This window comes from Lagopus muta, chromosome 8 (assembly GCF_023343835.1).
Source record: "Lagopus muta isolate bLagMut1 chromosome 8, bLagMut1 primary, whole genome shotgun sequence".
NCBI classification, from domain to species: domain Eukaryota; kingdom Metazoa; phylum Chordata; class Aves; order Galliformes; family Phasianidae; genus Lagopus; species Lagopus muta.
Window position 1 is genome coordinate 12,849,907 of NC_064440.1, and position 19,550 is coordinate 12,869,456.

Here is a 19,550-nt window from a genome sequence, read left to right on the forward strand (position 1 = left end):
CCTAATGGATATTTACTGATGGATGGCCTGCCTTCCATCCAACTGCTACCATGTGTGAACATTTCTGCTTTTCTTCATTCTTTCCATACAGTTTCAGTTTTATCTTAGTATATCCCCAGTGAAAAAAACAATCAGATGCAATGCCTAGTACAACGTATATTGTAATTTTTCTTTTGCCACTTCTTCTTTCAAAGACCATTATTGGTAATGGGAAAAAAGAAAAAAAAATAAAGGGGGGGGGAGGGGGAAGAAAACTTACTCTTGTACAATATGTGATTTGGTCAAAATGATGCCTGAAAATGGTCACATTGTGAAAGGAACCAAAAGGTCAGAGTAAATTTTAATATCCATAAGCAGAGAAGCTGAGGTAAAAACAAATCTTTGAGCCTTTCACATACCTCAGGACTTAAATGTGCAGGGCTGTTCGGGGGCCAGCAGTAGCCAAATGCTTCGTTAGTATTGTTCTTGCTGGGATGATAAGTAGAGGGATAGAATAAGTAGAGGAATACTGAATAACAACAACTGTATATTCCATGACTAGCCAGCAGATTATGGAATTTTGACCTTGACTTCAAAATACATCTAACTGTGGGATTTGGTGCCACTGGAGTTGCTTCAGCAATCAAAACGTGTGAACTAGTAATGTTAACAGTGGCACTGAATGGTATGTAATGCCATGGAGATCGGCCACTGGCTGTTTGCCAAGAAAGTGTGTTGGGACAAAATTCATCCTTTAAGGCTAATCAGTAGCTGACAAGCTTAAAGAAGAAACAAAGTACAAAGTAAAGGAAAAAAATACTAAAAAAAGGAAACAACAAGAGTGCTCAGTAGTATGTGGCACCACATAGCAGCATCTTACATGCATGATTCGCTTAACATCTTGTGTATCATCTGTGCTGAACTTAGAGTCTTAATACTGGATGTTCTGATTATAGTGAGGAAGAAAAGGGTCATTGCAGCAATGAACTTGTTTCCCAGAAAGGACTTTGATTAACAATTTCAGCTTTAAATATATATATACCTATATCAATATCAATATCTATCTATCTATATATAAACATATTAACATCCAACCTTTCTACAGTTAGTCTTTTTAGGAGTGCATGCAGAGAGGTTTTCTAATTTTTGAGGTTTGGCTAGCGACCAAGAAGAGTTGAGTGGTCACCCAGCTTCTAGCATCTTTGAAAGCAAGTATCTAATCTCCCAGAAGGATCAACTAGCAGATTCAATTGAAAGCTCTTCTTACTGTGATATATGGATATGCTCATAAAATGCAACTCAACACCACATTCACAGAGACTGAGAACAATCATCTTTATCTATTCTAACACCTAATGGAGTGATCAATAGCATTTTAATAAAGCCTGCTATAAGTCATATTTAACTCAAATAAGATTTTGTATTGTATTTCAATTAAATTACACTTTCTTCCATTCCTTACTGTCAAATTCTGCTTTCCTTTCCATTCATAAAATTTTGTTTCACAAAAGCATGTGTGACCCTGAGAACTCCCTATACTTTTTCCAATATTCCTGTAATGTTATGCATAAATAGAGCCTCGTGTTCAAAAATTCTTCTGTAATACTGAAATATCTCCATTCCCTTCAGCTCAACAGCAGCACAGCTTACCTGCCAGAACAGAAGTGGAGAGATTATTACATCTCTCAGTTTACTGGTAAGGGGATAAAGACCACTGTTCCATGAAGGGAGCCCAGGACTCTCTAAGTCTTTCTTCTTGCATGACATGAGTGATGCTTCTGGCACTGGGATGTAAGAAAGCAGAATGAAAAATGAAAGGCACAGCAAAGAATCACGAACAAGATGATTCCCCTGAACAGCGAGGTGCTGAACACATGCCAAAAGTTAAGCCGCAGGAATCAGTCACAGAGACTCCTGCCCAGCCCCCAAAGAATTATTTTTCTTAGTCTTCTCATTCAATATCTTACCTCCCTCCTTTCCCCTGAAAAACATCTGGCAGCTGTTTTTAAGTTTAACCAGATCTCTCATCTCTGCTGTTCCAATGACTGCAGTGAAAAATGAATTACAGGCCCAAACAGCAGAGCAAATAGTTCAGGTTCAGATTACTTTAAACCTCATCTGACCTACCAAGTCAGCACAATCACCGTCCCACCCAGACATACACAAGTTTTGAAAACCTGTCCAGATTTCTCATTTTGCCCCAGTCCCATAAGTCCTGTCTTCGTCCTCCCATCCTTAAGATCAGGAACATTCTTATTACATCCTGGATGACCTTTACAGAGATCTGCTTTTGATAAGTGTGCAGGGATTGTTGTATTTTTGGCATCCAGTACCAAAAACAGTTTTGCCAAGCCCAAAAAACATTGATGTTTCAGTAAGGAAGATAATGGCACAGTCCCGAAGTGAAGGTCACATTCTCAAAGAAAGTCAGCCTGCCTTCCTACCCAAAGTAGGGAGACAGTGAAGATGTAGAAGAAATCTTTACCAGAGTACCGTTATATAAGTTTTATATAAAACAAATTCTTGGCCAAAGTTGAATTGTTTTTGGAAAAAAGAAAGTAAAATCTTCTAACTCCCTGTAATTATCTCCTCTCTGTAATCAAGGGTAAATAAATTCTCAGTCTGAGGAAAAATCATTTCTAATTAAACAGGTGAATGAGAGGTCATTATTCACAAGATCTATTTATCTTCATATAGTTCTGTGCCGTATATAGTAAATTTTTCACCAAGTACTATTTTTGTTCCATCTTCCTTTTGCAGCAGCATTTGTGGAATGTGTTTCTGTCATTTTATCTAATAATCATTTTTCTTGTGCAGTATCTTCCCAGGTCTTGCCCTCTTCTTTTTACATGCAGTGGGTTAAGGCGGAGCTGGGAAAATACATATAATCACTCATTTCTTTCCTCTGCCTTCGTTGAGTCCAGGCAGGAGTTCACACCTTCCAAGGGCTCTGTTTCATTTTATTGCTATTATTATGGAAAATTAAACCTCTGAGAAAGTGCCACACAGTTTCCTAAAATTATGTATTTAATATATATTTATAGATATCTGTAGTCACTACTGACAGCACCTGAAAGAGAATATCTTTGTTTTTTATTTACTACCTATACGGGGACATTTTTCAGCATTGCTCCTCTACACTATTGCTGTGAAGGTCATTTTAAGATGGTATTTCTAAACTGCTCTTAAGCTCTCTAACAGTATTTTTCCAGAAAGTATCTTCTATCAGGGCAAGGCTGCATAGGAATGCATTAAAGTCATGGCATTTTCTGTGGCTACTAAAGATTACAAGGAATTTCATTTCATTTCAGTTGGTAATCAAAGCTGACTTGGGATATCCTCTTTGATTTCCACACTAAGGTCAGTGCAAGAACACCAGAAAACACTTTGGATTCTACAAGTAAGCCAAAAGCCTCATGTACCTCAGAGAAAGCTTGATTATTCCTAACAGAAACACTTTGTAATCTATCATCTTCAAATATTAAGATTTATACAGTTATACATGTTGGTAACTTAAAGACGTTGGTTACTAGAAAGCTAGAAGTTTGATCACTAGAACTAAAAGCAGAAGTTTCTTCAGATTTAGTTAAGCCAGTGAAAGTTTCCGGCTGACACCGGTGCCTCTCTCAGATGCTGTATGTCAGGAACACAGTCAGCATATAGGTATAAACATGCAGTGGGATAGCATATAATAAATACACAAGTGTCTTTCAGCAGGCCACTATGCACCACAGTGCAGTATTTATGCAGTGAGTATCCGTTTTCCATAACCTATAGCAAAAATAAATTCTAGTCCTCTCTGCCCTGACAAGAAGCTGACATGAATGTTTTCTCCCGCTACAGCATTTCAGAAGAGGTTCCCTTCAACAGTACAGTGTTTAACAGGTGAAGGAGCACCACAAGCCCTCTGAGTTAAGGAAAAGAAAAACAATCAGTTCCCAAGAAGAGCAGAAACGTTCACCTATTCCAATCCACTTGCTTAGCAAAGCCCTGCAAACTAGGAATTATGAACTCCTGAGAAATATAAAGAATATTTAAAATAGCCATTTGCAACATATTAAAAATAGTTAAATCTTAGCTTATTTTTTCTAAGATTTTATAGACCACAAAGGGGCAAGTTCACCTAATAAAAGTATTTCTCATGTGAAAAATCCCCTCAGTTAAAAACAGGTGATGTGCATTGTCAGTACTGAAAAGCTCAGGAGATGAAACTCCTTGCCAAGAGGAAAAAAAATATTTAAGGTATCAGCTGGTAAACACTTGAACCAACAAGATCTACTGACTTTAAAGAAAATTGGGGTTGTTGAGATTTTAAATGTTCTGCTAATTAAGACACTTGAATGGGGGATAAGAACTGGCAGCCAGCCCAAGTGTTTGACATGAGTTTTCCAGGATAATTTGGCCAGACTGGCATTCCCAGACAAAAAAGCCATCAAGATTTACGAGGAGCTGGGAAAGCAGGAGTGAGGAACTCCATTTGTCATTATGAGGAAGACTACTGAGTGCCCTGGTTTGAAGTGAGACTCAATTAAAGTACTCATTTTTCTTCTCCTTCTTTTTCTCTTTATTTTCCCTCTTTTTTCTCAAGAGCAACATAGCTTAGCTGATGAAATTCCTGATAGGAGTAAAATAAAATGATCCTTCCAAAGATATATAGCCTGCTGCTCCAGAACTGTTGGCATGCAGAACATTATGCTCACTTGTCTCATCAGTCTAAAACTATGAAGAAGGAAAGAATCAGCTCTTTTGAGGTCACCTGGTCAATAACCTTTTCCAATGAAACAACAGATAATAAGAAAGGGAGTAAAGAGACAAGGACCTAGTCTGGTCAGTTGTACTAATTGATATGAAAAGAGATGGAACATAGGAATGTTGATTCAAGTAAGGTTGTCTAAGTGAGGATTTCTGGATTGGTATGATAATAAGTAAAGAAGAGGGAACAGTAAGCAAAATGCTGAGACACAGCTGCATTCCCCATCCTGGTCAGAGACCTTGGGCCCCTTGGAAATGGGCTGGGTCCCAGTGGTCAGATGAGAAGCAGCCCTGGGATGGAGCAGCTGGAGGAGTCAGCCTTGTTTATCACCTCCCTTAGCAGTCAGTGGGTGCTTTGGCAGTGCTCTGAGCAACATAACCTGTCTGCACAATATCTCATTAAGACAACCTTGCAAACCACAGCATTTCATGTTAAAGCTAGCAGGACAAGATATCAGTGCAAATCATATTTCTTAAAGTCTTTTGTTAAGCCCATATGTAGAATATTAAGCTTTGCACTGATATGCCTCTTAACCCCAAGGGGAACAAGATCAAGGAATGATTTGTATACTTAGGTATGTCCTAGTTTTGGATGTATCCTTTTGACAGGAATACCACCAAATGTTCCACTTTGCTTCACAGAATAGGAGAGCTATCTAGAGTCTGACCACCCATACTTGCACTGTTTGCTGTGGCTGTGTTTCAGAGCAGCTGCTCCCTCCCACCACTACCACCAGCAGCTCCGCTGCCTCACATCTCTCAGATCTACATGCAACCTCAGTAATCTCCACATCAACATCTGCTTGAAGCTTGCAAGGGCCATTCGCTACAGTCAAAATAATTCCATGAGGGTCTTATCACCTCTGACTGAACCAGGGAAAATGGACTTTGAAATTACTTTAGAAATGGCTGAAAGGCTACAGATGCTGAGCATAACTTGCAAAAGCAGCTGGATCACATGCTGTGAGACCGGGACACCCTGTGGGCTACAAATGCTATGTTGGTGGGCAAACACATAAACACACAGACTGGGGAAGGCAGATGAGTTCTCTCTTCCTATTTTAGGAGCTATGGAAAATGAGCAAATCCTAGCACCTGTGTTATGTAAAATACAACAAGACTTATAGAATCATTTGGGTTGGAAGTAACCCTTATTGTCATCTATTTCATCTCTCCTACAATGAACAGACACCTACAGCTCCATCAAGTTCTCAGAGCCCCTCCAGCCTGACCTTGAGTCTCTCCAGGAATGGGGCATCCACCAGCTCTCTCTGTGCAAACTGTGCCAGTGCTTCACCAACCTTACTGTAAAAAACTTCTTCCTCATATCCACTGTAATTCTCCTGTTTTTTGTTTGAAAGCTTTTCTCCTTGTCTCATCAAAACAGACCTTGCCAAAAAGTCTGTCCCCTTCTTTATTATAGCTTCCCATTCTTGTGATTCAAGAGCTGCCTGGCCCCAAAGACTAGTTGAATTAACCTGGTACCTATTTCTGGTTGTTCAAACCCATTTAACACATAGTGTGAGAAAAATCTCTTTCGACAGATGAGTTCAGACAGAAGCAGGAATTGATGGTGGTCACTCACTATAACTGTATAGCTCTGCATCTCACAAATATTTTATCACTACACAGTACAGAGATCCTCTCCTTGGAATTCTCTGCGTTTGTGTAGTGACAGGCAAAGCCTGAGCAGAATTGCCCAGCAACTGTTTTGTTGGTGCTGGATCCAGCAGCCTACAGGCAGCTGGTACCAATTAATACAGATCTCCCGACAGCATCATCACTGCTTTGACTTAAAAGAGAACTAAGTAATGCAGATTGGTCAAGGATCTGATACAAAAATATGCAAAATTTGAGATCTGAATAAATAGTTCAGAATCCAAGACTTAAGACTGGTATACTTTTCATTAAGTTGCTGGCAAAAATTCATACAGCAATAGGTAAATTGGAAAATTAAAATGACCTGAAAAACAGCAAACAAGCAACAGAGGGATCTGATCCTTTTAAATGATGTTGGCAGAGTCTTAATTTTGCAGAACTGATGGCTTTTGTTTTATCTCCCCAGCACAGTTAATCTGACAATGTGCTACTGTAATTATGAGCCAAGGCAAACTTGCGTACATTCAAGGGGGAGTATTTTTTTTTTTTAACAAGAAAAAAAAATGAAGAGATCTGTTATTGTGCATTAATGACTTCATTAAACAAATTTCTCAGAACTTTAGGAAGGGGGTTGATATGATGGGAAAGAATTATTTTCTCCAAACATCTGGGACCAGAGCACAGCTGGCTCACTATTGGAGCTTGGCACTCAGTTTGCTATGAGACATACTTGAGTACGTAAGAGAGGCTCTTATAAAGCTGAATCATTTGGGCAATTAACACTCAAAGCAATTTTCACACAAGCCCTTGATATATGAAATTTGAGTTTTACATAAGTTACAGGCAAGATTCTGTATGCAGACAGCTCCAGCATTGCTGTAGCACTTCAAGGTTTATGAAGGGGAAAACGCTTTCCATGATGGAAGGTACTTTAAATAAGTTTTTCAGCTCATTTAAAAAGGAAGACTTACTAACAATGTTTTGAAGTTACAGGCCTGTCCACAGTGAGTTAACTCACAGGAATATTCAATCTGAGGGTAAAAAAAAAATTCAAGTTCTACATTTTAATGTCTTAAAGGACTGAAAAAAAAACAAACCCAACTTCTGATTTTCACCTTTTGTACAAGATCTAGGTGCAACCTGGAGAGCCTGTCTTAAGAGTTAAGATATTAGGTCATCAGTAAGAACAAGAGAATAGCATATTAAGATATTAGGATATTAAATTTATGCTCAGAAGAAATGGTCAAGCACTGGCATAGGCTGCCCAGGGAGATGGAGTCACTGTCCCTGGAGTCGCTCAAGAACTGTGGAGATGTGGTGCTGAGGGACATGGTTTAGTGGGCATGGACAGACGGTTTGACTTGATGATCTTATTAGTCTTTCCAACTTAAAGGATTCCTTGAAAATACACAGTTTTGCTCTCATTTTCTGCAGTCAGCAGCATTTTAAGTAAAGGCAATAAATCAGAACAGAAAGAATATGGATTTCACACATGTAATTACTTTCAGTGACTACTGAAATGTCATTGATTAAAAAAACCTAAACTATGAAAGAGCCAACGATATTAAAACTGCTTATTAATGTTAAAAAGGCCACACACAATGTAGTTCACTGACTCAGAATTCCCAGAGACCTGGGAATTGACTGCTGGATCTATAATGATTAGAATGGCTAATCCTGTTCATTTGGCAGCCATAAATTATGTCAGGCAAGTAAAGATGTTAAGACATATAGCTAGTCACAGACAAGAAGGACAGGAATGGAAAATAGAGTTTGTTCTACTATCATCCATAATGCAAGCACTTTTCAGAGTAATTACATCACTCTAAAAACTAAAGCATAACAGGAAGAACAAGTTTCTTCTCCCACCTGTCTGTGAATTGAGAGTAAAAGCTCACTGTTCACAAAAGTAGTTTTATTGATTTTTTTTAATGTTAGGTTTATTTTTCCCCCTTTTTAATTAAGTGCAGGACTGAGTGAAATAGAAAACAGAATACACTGAATTTTACTGCTCTTTTGGTTCTGTAAGGAACTGATTTCAGATACTCTTTGAAGGGGACTACTGTGATTTAAAGCAATACAATGAAGTTTATTTTGAAAACCAAGTTACATAGAGCATACACTGTCCACCACTATGCTGTTAGACAATCAGCTGCTTTAGTAAGGCCACTCAATTTCCACAGAGATAACCGAGAACAAAATCAGTTGATTAAAGTTTCTGAAGTCAGAGTTGAACCTATCCATAGAAGCAGCCTTCCTATCAGTCCCACAGTAAGAAATAAATGGTCAGATCCTTCAGACTTAAAATTGAACAGAGATGCCTTTGAGAGGTAGACCTATGCATTTGAGGTATCTCAGAAAGCCTGTATTTACTTCCCATCAAGGTCAACAACAAAGAATTTATTTATTGCTACTAAGCCTGACAATAGCACTTCACCATTAAATGCCTCAAACTCATATCAGCCTGAACCCACTACCAAACCTATTTTAGACTTCAGTGACCAAGAACATTCTATCAATGACTTCAGCTTCCCAGCATACATTGCTTCTTGACACTGAGTCAGTCTCTACACCCCAGGCTTAATTCTCAAAAATGTTGCTGTTATCCAGGAAGTATGAATCCCACCAGTTACCTATGCTTTGCAATCTAATACAGCAGCTCAGGGTAGTTAACTTTCTGTACTGCCTTCCACTAAAAAGCTAACCCTCTCCTATTCAGTAAATAACCACAGCTGGGGAGCACCTTTATATTTTATTTTTTCAGTTGGTCCAATTTGGCTAGAGGGATGCAAAAGAGAGTGTTTTTCACTTGAGTTTCAGAATAATTTTGTACCAAAGATAAAACACAGAAGTCTGAAGGAGGAAAAACTGCAATGAAAAATGCAATGATGTTCAGTGAAGGAAACCTAAAAATAACTTCTCAGAGAACAAGATATTCTGAATTAGGGTAGTGGATCTATATTTCTGTATGGTGCTATATGGCTTTTCTATGTAAGGCTGATGTTTCTGGAAGAGCAGGGTGCTTAGAGAAGGTGTAATTTCCTCCTCCCTCTTCCTGTGTCTTCAAATACCTCATCCAGTATGGATATTTCTCAGGGAGATCTCACAGAAGAGAATCATACAATCGTTAAGGTTGGAAGATCATCTAGCCCAACTCTGCCTCATCCATCTCCTCAATGTGTTGTGCCAGCTTTGCTCATTAAGACATGAGCTACACCCAGTGCAGCTCACATGCTCTGGCCTTCACAGGAAGGAACACAGCACCTCATCACCATACTTTCCTGTTACCATCCCATCTTATCTGTAGCCAGATCCTATTTTTTTTTTTTTTTTTTTTTTTGTAATTAGAACAGCTGCTTACCACCAGTCAATACTGAGTCTGATTCCCTATGTAGCGAGATTCTCCTTCAGCTTACTTTGTCTCCAGTTAGTTGAGGGCAACAAATCTTTCTCATAATGACATCCCACTAAACTCTAGAAGAAATTAGCTGACTCCATTATTGTAGATAATGTGTACAAGTTTGTAAGAAGGTAAATGCTACCCAGGAAAGGTCTACTGGGTTAGAGCTCCAGTTCTTACCAGCAGAAACAAAGGAAGAGTACAAGAACAGAGAATTACGTTGAAATTTCTCTGGAATACAGAATCATAGAATCACTTCAGTTGGAAATAATCCTTAAAGGTCATCTGGTCCAACTCCTCAGCATGAATAGGGACATTTACAACTCTATCAGGTACTAAGAGCCTGGTCCAGCCTGACCTTGAGTACCCACAAAAAGGGAGCATCTGGCATTGCCTCTCTGTTTCAGTGCCTCAACATCCTTACTGTAAAAACACTTCTTCCTTATATCCAATCTATATTTCCCCATTCAGTTTGAAGCCATTTTACCTTGTCCTATCACAACACAACTTGCTAAAGAGTCTGTTTCCTTTCTTTTTATAGCCCCTATTTAGACACTGAAAGGCTGCTCTCAGATCTCCTCAGAAAACACTGCAAGGCTTTTTCTTCCATTACCTTATAAGGTAATGTTTTGAAATCACATAATTCTTCTTGTGTCTGAGACATGCTAAAGCAAGGAGTTCTACAGCTTAACAGTGAACTTAATAAAGTAGGTTCTTTGTTCTAAATTTATCCCTGATGGTTTCCCAGCAGTCTGCTAGCTTTTGAATCAGAACAGATGATAAACATTAATTTCCACTTAATTTCTCAGAAGTCTTCATACTGCTTGGAAGCCCATTGCACCATCTGAGTTGTTTGAGAGTGCTCCAGTGATGTGCCCTGTCCTGTAGGAGGGAAGCTGCAGCAGCACTTTCAAATAATATGAGAGTAAGTTAGCTGGAAAGTAACATTCTTTATATTTTTCTTATTGTTTTCAGTTTCTGTTAAATCACTCTTAAGAGCTTGACGCTTTTGCTCTGCATAATACAGTCAGCAAGACACTGTCTTTGTGGCAGCAGCTTTGTTTGATAAGAAACCACTTTGCAATCCCAGACTTCTATGCAAGAGACAGGATTTTAATCTTCTTGTTATTATAGACCACTAGAGGGTTTTTAGAACTGGCCTCATGTGTAACCTTGATATTAAAAAAAAAAATAGATATTTGGCTTTCACTTTGTGAAAAGCTATTCTACTCCTCAGATAATGAATTGTTGTGTCAGAGCTCATTGGACAGAACTAGGATAATTTGCCAGGCAAAGACCTGATGGATACCTAACTGACTTGAGCCCAAAGTTTTTTGTATCTTAGGTGAACTTGTTTATGGAATCCAGACAAATTGGTAGCAAAAATCTTCGCTAACACAAAGCAGCTGCAAGCTGGAGAAAGGATAAATTCTAGTCATGGAGGTGGTATATTTCACACTAGCTGACAGCACTGGAACATTGACAGAATGTTTCACCTACATGTCACTCTCCAGTTTCTTTTCAAAATCATAATGCTATTCTTTACCAAGGTTAAACAGGACTTGCCTCATCTTTCTGTGAAATATGAAACAGACCTACATTAGAATTTACGGTACTACAAGCCTGGATAGTGGAGTTCCTATTCCACTTTCCTATGACATACCTATAGGTGAGCTAAAGGTAAATACAAAATTGTTCCTCAGAGAAGAATATGATAAATAATGGTCAATAAGGGCAATTACAGATTTTGCTTTGAAAGTTTTGCCCTTCTGAAGCGCATCTTAGCCAAAGGAAACACAGAATTACTGAACTAAACTATATACCAAGCGAGGGACAGAATCCTATTAACCAATGAGTAATATTTATAGTTCATAACAAAGGAAAAACTCAATGTACTTTGAAAGGGTGATAACATAGGTGAACAAACTCATTCCTTGGATGAGGAAAGCACTGAGGAGAAGATGAGCAATAACTTTAGTTTCCTGTCTGGCAATACTTACCTGATGCTGGCACGTTTCCTCCATACTGGAATGGCATGTCCAGTTCTGATGTTGACATTTTAAAGAGGATGTTGGAAAAACTACAGGGCGTGCAGGGAAGAGACACAAACACAGCTCAAGGGATGGAGAAAAATATTTACAGAGAGACAATTTGATCTTATCTCAAAGAAGACTTGAGACAGCCATGATTAGACTATTAGTAGCCTTCCCAAGGGGGAAAATAAGATACACAAAATGGCCCTTTAATCTTGCAGAGAAAACTTAACAGCCAATTTACAGATACTCATCATTTAAAAATATTTAATATGAATTTGCTCAATTTCAGTATGATTAATCACTGACATGCACTGAAACAGAGCATAACAATTTTTTGTTTGTTGTATCTGTAAAAGAAGCCAAGGCTTTCATCAGCAAAACTAGAATCTTTCTTATTTACCTTAATACAGGCTTAAAGAATCGTGCTTACACTTCTATGGCTTCAGGTCAAGACTAGCTATGTTTCCTGCAGTGACATGTAAACCAAAGGACAGCACAAGCTCTTGGACTCCACCCAGGAGTAACGGTGTGAGACTGAGTGAGACTGAATGTTGATTAATACAATAGACTTTTTCATCTGAGGGTCATATTTTAGCTATCAGATGTACAAATCCACACAACCTACCTGGTTTGCAAAACGTATCTTGAATACTCATACTTGCCCAAAGCAAACTTGCTTGCAAAAATCATTTACCTGCATAGAGGGCAAGTACTGCAAGAGGTAATAAAACCAGCATTACAACTGTGCCTCATGCATGAATGAAGCTGGTAGATACTGCCTCCTGGAAATAACAGTGCAGGAGTCGTATCAGCTGCTCAGGTACTGTTTAACCTGCAGGCACTGTTGTTTGTATTGCTTTACATGAAAATGCGTTAGTGTTATCATTGACTCCAGCAGATATAGCACTGCTAATTATCCCATCATGTAGTCACTTTGCAGTGATATAAATAGCCCAGTTTGTGTCACTCTACATTATCCAGGAGGGAAACTCCAAAGTCTGGATAGGGCGTAGAAGTTGTCTAAAAAGAAAAGCAGGTCACTCAAGACAGATGCTGCACATTTTTCCCCATACACTTCTGGTGCTGCTGTTTGCTTGAATCAAATCACAGAGAAGGAAAATGGGAATGCGTAATAAAATGATGAAAGAGATGAATTAATGAAATCCTGCTGTTGAGAATTCACCCAAACCAGACATCCCAAGGTTAATGTGGATGGTATTTCCTCCAGTGTCTCCTAGATTCTATACTTCACACTTCCCTCCTCCAGCTAACTCTGCTACTTGCATCTCTTTTACTTCCTGCAATGGTTCATGTTTCCTTTTTGCCACAAAAGTGACTTATTCTAGAACCTTGACTTTTTTAATGATTGATGATGCTCACCCTTGAGATCCACCTCACATCTGTGAAGCACTGCTGTACTTTAGTTGAGCCATTTCAAGCAAGAGGTACAGAAGAATATGTTTTGGACACTGAGGAAATTATGATGGGCAGCTGTGGGGCAGCTGCAAAAGGCTGCACAGCATCTGTGGACCAAGGAATAACATGAAGCCATAAGAAGGAAGTGGACAGACTCTTTATCAGGACCTGCTGTGATAGGACAAGGGGAAAAGCTTTCAAACTAAAAGACAGGAGATTTAGATTGGATATAAGGTTGCTTTTTTTTTTTTTTTTTTAATACAATTAGGATGGTGAGGCACTGGCACAGGTTACCCAGATGGCTGGAGGATGCCCCATGTCTGGAGAGACTCAAGATCAGGCTAGAGGGGCTCCAAGCACCTGATGCAGCTGTAGGTGTCCCTGCTCACTGAAAGGGAGTTGGACCAGATGGCCTTCAAGGCTACTACCAACTAAAATGATTCAGTGAATACAATTTCTACAGCCTTGAACATCAAGTGCTTCTCCCCTAGATTTGTGCTGCAGTCACAAAAATTTTGTGTCATAAATACTTTAAGGTGAAGAATTGATTTGCAAGTTCCAAAGCAACCGTAGGATATTATTTTCTGAGCAAACATCTCTAAAATGAATGTTGTAAATTTCATGCATTCCTTGAGATGACACTCAGCCACCTGCATGTCTCATGGCAGAAGCAAAGTTTCAAACAACTTGCATACAGTTGTCCAGGGAATTTTTCATGCACATCTCAGGCACTATTTGCTATGCAAATTGAATAGTAGCATACCCAAAAGAAGTTACTTGTCTATTTGCAAATCAAATGACGTAAGTTAATATGCAGCATAAAACAGGGCCCCCACAGCTAAATACATAGACTTACAATTTATAAGTCAGCAACCCCTTTCTATTACTGCTTCATAACTCCATTGCCCAATGAAATTACCCAACTCACACACTTCTAGCAAAAGTTGTTTTTCTTCTGCCAGTCCTTCTAACACCACCATTAGTAAGTATGCCACGCCTCTACAGGCCAGTTACAGAGACCATTGAAATCAGTACGAAACCACTCATTATTTTCAGCTGGTTATGGAGTAGCCAGGAAAGAAATAGCATATTACATGCATTGCTCTTCGGAGACTTTTTTCATGCCAAGTTAATCAAGGTATAATTGTGAAGAATTCAGAAGTGGCTTGATGGAAGTAAATATGAGTCCTGCAAAGTCTGGACAGCTGAAGCTGAAGCCCAAGAGCTCAGGATGCTGCTAGTAGTGCACGTATCAACATCTTTCTAAAGATAAATTCACAGCACTTGTCAGCATAACTAGTTCTGATAGACCAGGCAGTATTTAATGCTTTTCACCTCCACAGTTTTCACTGCTAGAAACAATGCAGTGATGATCATCTCCATAGGCTTTCTGATTTTTATTATTTATTTTTTTTTTTTTAAGACAACTGGAAATTCTATTCACTGAATATTTCTCCTTTCAAAACAAATTCTGTTTTCTTCAGAAAAGAATTGGAATTGATCCATTTTGATGCGGAAAGGAAAAAGTTGAAATGGTCTACTTTGATGTGCTGTGACAGAACATCTTCCATTCCATCAACATTTTGTTTGGAGACATTAAAAAAAAAAAATTGAAGAGTCACTGCTAATGCTTTGAAATGATAATTGTGATGGTTTTTTGCTCACCAATTCATTATCTTAATTGTTGCTATCAATGCATTTCCAGATTTTGCTCCTATTGCTTGGTTTGTGCACTGAAAATATGACAAGATTATGCTTTTTGCCCCACCCCCTGCCCATTTTCACAGGCCTAGGAGAACTGTATTTTCACCCTTCATGTTAGCAGCTCATCACTGACACCTTCTGTTATTCTCTTTGTGTTCACACAAGCTGCTGTATTTTTAAATTCTTTAGCCAAGCAGCTTTCCTACACATCTCCTACACAAACGAGATCAATCTGATTTAGAGGAATAGTGCAATTGATCCTTTTCCTGAATGAAGTGTTCTCTGCTGCACCATTAACTCTGCTAAATTTGCACCAGGCCTCTGACACAAAGCACTCTAAGCATTTTGCAACCCCAAACTTAGTATTTGCTGGGCTAGGAATGCAGCCTGATGGGCAATACATGGCAAATGCTCAGGCACATTTCCTTTGTGAGGCATAACTCTATTAGAAACCTACATACTGGGACTTCTGTATAGGTAAGTGAACAAGAAAGGATTTCTGTGCTTCACTTGGGCGTCTCTATGGGGATTTCTGTTCTGCATGAATACAAACAGAAGGACATAAGCTGGGGTGATTTTTGCAGCTGCACTCTTCACATAGCACAATATTCTTAGTCATCTCTGTGGGTTTTTGAATATTAGAGTGAATAATTATTCTTAACACTGTGCATACTGAGACTAAATAGCTGAAGAATGACAGAAAAAAGATATGATGTGTGTATCAACACAACAGACCTTGGGAACAGCTGCATTTGAAACCATACCTAGTTGAAAATGACTTCAACACCACTCCTGATACCTAACCACATGGTTTGATCAAGGACAGCAATATTACTGCCATTTCTTATGCAAAAAGCACTGGTGATCAACAGGATACTTGATACAATCAATACACGAGCTACTCTGTAGTACACACCTGCAAAGAGCTGGATTTTGGGAAGACCCAGGAGGTCCTCTTACTCCTTCTTTTTAACAGGATTTGGAAAGAAGAATAAAAGGCGCGAGCTTTCAACCACCTCCAGCCTAAATCAGTGTTTTCCCTATTGCTGCTGGGAACTCATGTTGAGACAGGTCATTGAAAGATCTGTAAATGCAAAGATGAAAGCAATCGAACCTCTTAAGGGAAAGGCAGAGAGGATAAAGCTGGAGGTAGCAGCAGGATGCCACATGGTGGGAGGGGAAATCTGGAAAGAAACCCTGATATTTGTTCTTCCTTGCCTGGCAGGGCTGGAGTTGTTCTTGCCTCCCTTAAGAAGGCTTGCTGTTTCTGTAATGGGGTTGTTATCAGTTGAAGACTAATTATCTTTCACAGAAAAACAGAGATGCAGGGAGAGGATGAAATTTTTAAGTGAAACCTAGCAGAGATATATAACAGGGCCTCTCCCCAGTCCTATCCAAATGGGCATACTGGAAGAAACCCTCCTGTTCTACCAGAGAGCTGCTACCAGCCTATCCTGTGAATAACTATGTGCTAACTCTTCTTGTTAAGTAAGTAGCTCTCTTTCCTTGCAACTTCAGAATACTCAGCACAAAAACAAAACAAATCCCAAATGCCAATTTTTCCCCATCTCCATAAAAAGGGGAGTGAGAAAAGGAAAGGAGGGGCACAGAAATGTGGCGTTTGTGGAGAATAACAATTCTTGTTTGTTACACTCCATCTTCTCATCTAGTGCAGGTCATAGCATGATTCCATCTACAGCACTGCACTGTGGTAGCACCGTATGTAATCCTCATGATGCACATTTCTGCAGGCATAGAAGTTGCTGCTGTTGAATTTTGCAAGCTACTTTATCCTTCATTTGCTCTGCACTAGAATTGGATAAATCCAGCTAAAACTGAAAAGTTTAGCAATTTGGCACTATTAGCCACTTATAACTACAATATGTGAGCACAAGTCAGTACTGGGAACATTGAAAATTGTGCCACTATTTCTTTGAACTACTCTCTCAGCTGCAATTAATAAGGCCTGTAAGTCTGGCAGGCAAAATCTGCCAAACACAGGGAGAATATACCCTTAGATCCTTGATCTATAATATTCATTAGTACCCTGCATGTTCCCAAGAAATTGTTCCTTTGGTTTTCATCTGGTTTTGTTTAAATGTTTGAGTTCACGGGATGTTTTGATTGTCTTTCCAATATCTTTACACACAGACTCTCTGCTATAAAGCTGCCATCTGTGTCTGAAATATACACCAAGCATGCTGAGGCTTCCCTCCCTGGAGAGCTCCTGTTCACTATGAAACACTGAGTAAAATTCATATTGGTGTTTCAAACCCAAATAATAAAAAGAAAAAAAAAAAAAGGAAAAGAAAAAAGAAAACACCTTTTGTAGGAGTAAGACAATCAGATTTAAACATCTTTACCACCATTATGTCATCCAAGCAATGTTATCACTATTTTTGTAGTTAGACCATACTACTCATCCTCAGATTATACAAATATCGGGAAGCTTGTGCTACATGTGAAATTTACATCCTCCAGTCCTAAAAAAAAACCATAGGGGATGATTTGGCCTGTACAATAAAATGATGACAATAAGCACTGAATAAAACTCAAAGGCACCACTCAGTGAATAATAACAATCATTTTCAGTGGCTGTAATTACTGTTCTTTCATTGTCACTGGTCTAAACCTACTCCAATACCATTGCTTCAGAGTTGAGTAGAGTAGAAGTAATTCAGATGAAAGGCACCTTCAAAAGTAGAAGGTTCAACTGCAATGTCACAAATCTAGTCTGTATTCTGAAGATACCTGAAGACTTTCTGGAAGGTGAGTCAGATCACTAGATGAGGCTCATCACCAGTTTGGGCAGCAAAGCTTTTGATCACAGATTCTGGTAGGTCCAGCAGCTGCTCAAGGGCGTGTAGGGCATCCTGAGCTTTCCAGAATCCTTAGCAGGACACATACACCTAAACCTAGAAGATGACCTTATCAAACTATGGGCAGGATTTTATGTTAACCTGAGCAGACAGTGTCACATGAGCAATGTGGGCAAAGGCTACATGAGCTGATTCAGCCCTCTGCTTTATCTACAAGCTGGGACACTCGTGTGAGAGTCCTCTTCCCATCAGTGATTTATATTATAATAATGCACAGAATCCTATTCAGAAGCCAGCTGCCATCTTCTGTGATCTCCATTGTAAGAAAATACAAATTGGCTCCATTGTGGATTTCTTTCTACACCTTACCAGAAAGCCTGCTTAGTTAGGTCTATCTCTGGTCACAGGCAGCAATAGTGTGCTGAAGGCAGTCTCTGCACCCAGAAGCTTCCAAAGGCTTTTATTAGAGATTAATAGGCAGCAATGTTGTGAAGCAACTTGCTTCTCTCTTCTGATGACGAATGAAATGGAAGGTTCAGCTTCTGCTAAAGAAAGTGTAAGTGCACAATGCAGCCTTCAAGAGCTACACTGGAAGGATTTTCTGATACACTTATTGGGGCCTGCTGCAAAGTGCTGCATCAAGCAACTCATTCACTACTAAAAGCAGCAATATGCTGTATCAGACCTACAGATCTCAGGCATTATGCTTGGTCAAAGTCCCTGACACACACGTTCTTTAAGAATACAGCTGCTGTTGTCATGACACAGCAGTTACTCACAGTTATCTGAGCCTCTTGCAGAATGAGAACAAATGCTCAGGCTTTGGAAGACATGCCATCATTATTTAGCTTGTAACACAGAGCAAGAAGAACCACAGGAGACTTAGTAGGCTTTGACAGAATAAAATCTAGGTAAGGATTCCCCCAAAGGGAGCAGATAGAGGATTTCTCAGAAGGGGTCTCTGAGAAATACCACTGAAACATGGTATTTGGTTGACTTCATCTGCCACAGCTCTGTTTCATCACACTGAACCTTGTGTGACACAGAGCAGAAAGAACACTTCTCTTCCTCTGAGCTGTATAATGACACTGAGGTAGAATTAAGGAAAGAAGCTGGGAGTCTTCAGTTTTCATGCCTTCCTATTCTAGTAGTAGGTAACCGTTTATCATAACTAAAACAGAGGAGTCCTTCCACTTTAAATGTTGCAGCTTTCACGTAAAGAGTTGTTTATTTCTATCGCCTCCAAGGTGCCAGGCCATAAAAAAAAAAAAAAAAAAGATTGTTTCCCTTGCTGAAAATGGCATCTGTTGCTGCGATCAAATTCTGCATACCATCCTCTTGATAAAATGGGACACAGCTGAAGATTCAAAGCTTGCTGATATAGAGGGAAAATTTTCCACTGACTTTCTCAGGGGCTGGCTGAGGCCTTTGTTCAACTAACCTATGAATGTTCAGTATTAAATGTTTCTTTTTTATAGGGTTATTATGTGTAGGTCTGATGTTAACGGGACACTGGAAAGCACTTTTACTGCTAGCCCTCCGTTTGAACTGATGGGCAGTTTGGCACATTATGGTCCATTATTTTTGACTGAGACTCTAAACTACCCCGTAAAAATGTTGTCCTTGTTGTTAGTTTGCTATCCTGAGTGTTGCCATAAACAGAGATTCTTGTCATCCAGGAGACAAGAACGGTTATTTCTGATGTCCCAATGAACCCTTGGCTCCTCCCACATTGCAGTAGAGTGCCTGAGCTGGGATCAAAGGGATCTAAATATTTGTCTGATGGAAATGGGGGCATACACTCCTTTTGGAGGTACATCTCTTCCTAGGCTACTTATCCACTGA

The 19,550-nt window shown here is 39.3% G+C and overlaps 1 long non-coding RNA gene across 1 annotated transcript in view; it reads right to left on the reverse strand.

Moving 5' to 3' along the window:
* Positions 1 to 19,550, reverse strand: part of LOC125697084 (uncharacterized) — a 28,568-nt gene continuing 9,018 nt past the window's right edge. The window contains exons 3-4 of the long non-coding RNA XR_007378675.1: positions 1,630 to 1,763; positions 1 to 468 (exon numbers count right to left, since the gene is read on the reverse strand). This is a non-coding gene — a long non-coding RNA (uncharacterized LOC125697084). The remainder of the gene's footprint in view (positions 469 to 1,629; positions 1,764 to 19,550) is intronic.